This window comes from Bison bison, unplaced genomic scaffold (assembly GCF_000754665.1).
Source record: "Bison bison bison isolate TAMUID 2011002044 unplaced genomic scaffold, Bison_UMD1.0 scf7180017864302, whole genome shotgun sequence".
NCBI classification, from domain to species: domain Eukaryota; kingdom Metazoa; phylum Chordata; class Mammalia; order Artiodactyla; family Bovidae; genus Bison; species Bison bison.
Window position 1 is genome coordinate 4,374,891 of NW_011494874.1, and position 4,516 is coordinate 4,379,406.

At 51.2% G+C, this 4,516-nt stretch overlaps 1 long non-coding RNA gene across 1 annotated transcript in view; it reads left to right on the top strand.

Annotated features, from left to right (window-relative positions):
- The window catches only part of LOC104996967, a 9,392-nt gene extending 6,096 nt beyond the window's left edge, over positions 1 to 3,296 (top strand). Inside the window, exons 2-3 of the long non-coding RNA XR_826276.1 lie at positions 2,696 to 2,890; positions 2,997 to 3,296. This is a non-coding gene — a long non-coding RNA (uncharacterized LOC104996967). The remainder of the gene's footprint in view (positions 1 to 2,695; positions 2,891 to 2,996) is intronic.
- The last annotated feature ends 1,220 nt before the right edge of the window (positions 3,297 to 4,516 follow it).

The window sequence follows — 4,516 nt, forward strand, 5'->3', positions numbered from 1 at the left end:
CCCGCCCCCCGCCACCACAGAGCTCTTCAGAGTTCAGTCACTACTCCCCTGATTCTTTTACAAAAAATGCAAGGTAGGTCTTCTATGACATTTTAGAAGGTTTGAAATAATAAGTTCTTATAAAAGCGCTGTTAGTCACTCAGTAGTGTCCAAATCTTTGTGACCCCATGGATTGTAGCTCACCAGCCTCCTCTGTCCATGGAATTCTCCAAGCTAGAATACTGGAGTGGGTTTCCATTCTCTTCTGCAGGGGATCTTCCTAACCCAAGGATTGAACCCAGGGTCCTGCATTGTAGGCAGATTCCTTACCTTCTGAGCTACTAGGAAGCCCCTTTTAAAGCCCTGCTAATCCCATCATCCTAACACAATCTTCCCTTCGCTCAGTCATGTCGGACTCTTTGCGGCCCCATGGACAGTAGCCTACCAGGCTCCGCCATCCATGGGATTTTCCAGGCAAGAATAATGGAGTGGACTGCCATTTCCTTCTCCAGGGGATCTTCCCAACCTAGGGATCGAACCCGGGTCTCCTGCATTGCAGAAAGACGCTTTAACGTCTGAGCCACCAGGGAAGCCCTCCTAACACAATAGTGTTTGTCATTCCAGTCTTTTTTTCATAGGTGGTCAGTTTTTCTCCCTTCCTGCTCCCTAACACAAAGTATATAGAAGCCACAACTTTTAATTTTTAATTTCTTGTGGCTGATTATCAAAACGTAAATGTCGACTCTGGGGAATTTGGAGATTAACAGAAGGAAGTGAATGGTGAGCCTCTGGTCCCCATCTCCGAGATGACGCCTGCAAATCTCTCAGCCGTAGTTCTGTGCGCTTGGCTTTTTCAGGGCCCCTGTGCAGGCATTTTTAGGTCTTGCTGCCTCGTTCGTTCAAAGCCACTATGTGTCTGTCACTGTCCGAGGAGAGGAGGCAGATCCTGCCATCTGCTTTGAGGAGCTCAGAGCCCAGTGATTTGCAACAGCCTGCGTGCTGATAAAGACACGGTCTCCAGTACATAACAGGTGCTTCACCAACATAAATATGCTCATGAATGAAGTCCAGGGAACTTTATTCTTTTCACTTTGAAACAAAATACTCCAGTGTATACCAAAGGTTGGGTTGGATGTGAGTTTCCTCTTGACCTCAGCTTAAGGCTCCATGATAATAATATCTATAATTTGCTCTATTCCTACTATGGGCCAGGTCCCATGCTCCAAGATTTCAAACAGATTATGTGATGTAATCCTTGCTGAGAGTCTTGGAGGACTGGGATAGGAGGACCTGGGACGCTGGGAAGGGAAGCAGCTCGCTTGAGGTCTCCCAGCAAACATCAGGGGTAGTGGGGACCCAACCCCTGTGCTTCTCGGAGGTGTGGATCAAGAAGCTTGTGCATCTTGCAAGGTTGCTGGAAGGCACAGATCCAAGTCAGGGAAGGGACCGGGCTGTGCACTCTGTAACAATCTGTGCCAGGATTAGTGATTTGTCTGACCTAGACTTTAACCAGCAGACCCCTCTGTCCACCCCCATTCTCTTGTGCTGCACGTCAAGCCCCTTTCCTCTGCTGAGTCCTTTATGACATTCAGCATCTCCAGACCTTATTATTATTTTTGCTTATTATTTTCCTTATTATTTTTGCTCCTTCGTCCCATTTCTAGATGATTTGGTTTCAGAGCCGTGGTCGTGTTCTCTGAATTTTGCTGTTTCCCCAGGGTATGTGTGGGGGATTCCTCTCCTAACCTCATCTTTGGTCCTCTTTACATTTCCTCTTTCTCCCTGGGTCCTGGTCCTGCCTGCACTCACTTTCCTTTGCTGACTTAATCCCACACCCAGCGGGGCCCCCAGGGGCCGCCTTGCAGGGTGGCTGGGAAGCCAGTCTGGCCGACTTAATCCCACACCCAGCGGGGCCCCCAGGGGCCGCCTTGCAGGGTGGCTGGGAAGCCAGTCTGGCCGGAGGCTGGTGGCGTGTTTGTACCAGACACCAGCCCAGCAGTGATTCTTGCTCTGCGTCTTCGAGACTGGCCTTGGACTTCCCGGGGATGAAGGTCCTTCTCTTCCCAGGATCAGATAAGATAAACTTCTCGAGTTTCTGACCTAGCAGGCCTTGAGGGTCTGGGAAGAACTCTGTACTCGGTGTTTAGGACCCCTGACCCCTCCCCTGCTTTGCTCCCATGGCGCTTGGGAGGCACCGCCACGGGAACCTTCGGTGGGCTGTGACAGGCCACTGTGGTCCTATCCTGTGTCTGCTTCCCTGCACAGTCCTCGGAGCAGGGGTGGAGAGCAAATTCAGGTCTGTCTGGATGAGGAACCATATGGCTGTCTCAGTGCCACGGACGTGCTCGGCGCGTGGCAAGCCCCCCATCCACGCCATCCACGTGTGATGTCGATGCGTGAGTCACAGTGATGCTGTGGGCTGACTGCTGGGTGCCAGCGACCCGGCCAGTGCTCACCTCTGCTCAGACAGTCAGCCCACAGGTGCTCTGGAGCTCCATCGGACCAGGGAGGTCACTGAGCTGAGAAGGAAGGTCCTCTCCCCTCTCTCTGGACCAACCGGCCCGTGGGCACCTGGTACACAGCCCAAGACCCCAGGTCTGCCCCCCACCCCCCATAGCTGCACGCAGCGGCAGGATCCGAGGGAGAAACTTTGAGTTGGAGGTGGCAGACAGCTCTCCTGGGCACCGACAAGAGGTCTGGCCTTCTCTCCTGGCAGGCAGCGTTTAAGGGGCCGATGACTCATCCAGAACCAGCCTCCATTTTTCGTGTGGAGGAGAGCCTTGATGGGCGCTGGAGGCTAATTGCACGGCGCTGGGAGCGATGCGGCTGCTGTAATTCCTGTCACCTCTAACGACGCAGTGGGAGCTTCCGGGGGATCATGCCAGGCGTTCGGGGGCCGTCTGCATTCTTGGTGAGTGTCACTGTCAGAGGTCGGGCAGGGCATGGGGCAACCAGGGAAGCGGCACCTTCTGGCCACGTCTTTAATTAAACGAGGCCCTCTTGTGACCACTGCTCAGCCTAATAAGTTGTCTCCAGTTGAGGAGAAAGTTGCTATTAAAGACCTGATGGGAAGCAGCAACTCAGAACAGCCCAGCTCATCTCAGGACGAGACTGTCTTTCCTAACAGTTTCCGGGAACGACATCGCCACCGGGTCTGGATATTCCAGCTTTTGGGGGTGGGGGGGGGAGTCTCCCTGTGGCCCTCTCCTGGGAACCTGGGGGCTGGCCTGCGTTCACCCCTTTACTTCGGAAGTGTAACCCTTAGAGATCGGAAGAAACCTGGGAATAAGACAATTCAATAAAGTCACAATAAAACATCCAAAGCCTTTCATACTTTTTCACTTTCTTTAACTCAATTTATTTTTCATTTTGTGGACAGAGATTTAGTCTGGGTATTAGTTTATGATTCTTTTTTTTTGCTGAAGGAATTACTCAACACACACACATATAAAAAGGAAATATTATTTTTATCATTTATTTTGTGCCATGTATACCATAGAAGAAAAAAAGACGGAGCGAAATCACTTCAGTACCGCTGTGTTTTTCATTACAAAGTTATTACATATAGAAATTACTCCAAATTATCTGAAATGAATGGAAATTATGAGGTTTAAATTCCCCAGGTTACTGCAGGCACAGCTCTGGAAATTTATTTTGTCATCTTGCTGAACATAATTGCTACAACAAAATTTCTTCCATTTTACAATTGCAGCATAACTTATTTATGCCGGTGTGGCTGTAATTTTACATCAATACGTTGCATGGGAAGGAATACACAGGTGGTAATTGAAAACAATAATTTGTGCTGAAGTCCAGGTGGAACGGCTGGCTGAGGAAAAGACTTCAGTTACCGTCGGCAACGGCGCGTGTCACTGTGGCCTCTTCCCACCCTGGTGGCGTACACCCATCAAACCGTCCAAACACCCTCCAGCTTGTCCCCTGTGGCCGTGGCGGCAAGAGCCAGGGCTGGTCTGACTTTGCACCATGGCCTGTGCATCCTAGTCCCCAAACTGAGGCCACGGGACCCTGGGGAAGTCAGGGAGGCCCGGGCCCCCCTGCACAGCTCCTGCCTTTGTCTCCTCCTGCTATCTGGCTTGCTTTGGGTTGGGGGCCTTTAGGTGTGTGCGGGCCACGTTGCTTCAGTCGTGCCTGACTCTTTGTGACCCTATGGACCATAGCCCACCAGCTTCCTCTGTCCGTGGGATTCTCCAGGCAAGAATACTGGATTGGGTTGACATTTCCTCCTCCGGGGGATCTTCCCCACCCAGGGATCGAACCCACGTCTCTTCCATCTCCTGCATTAGCAGGCAGATTCTTTACCACCAGCGCCACTGGAGCTAATTAAGGTGTTTGATAGATATCAGTTGAAGTATGAGTTCTTGCCAGAAACAACGACAATTCGATTCCCCAAACACGATGCAGAGCGTTAAATCCACTAATGCTTTCTACATTACTGTGTTCCTACCCGGCTGGAATGTGTGGTCTGGGTACAATACCGAAGCGGTCCCCAAACAGGCATCCTCACTCCTCAGTTCTC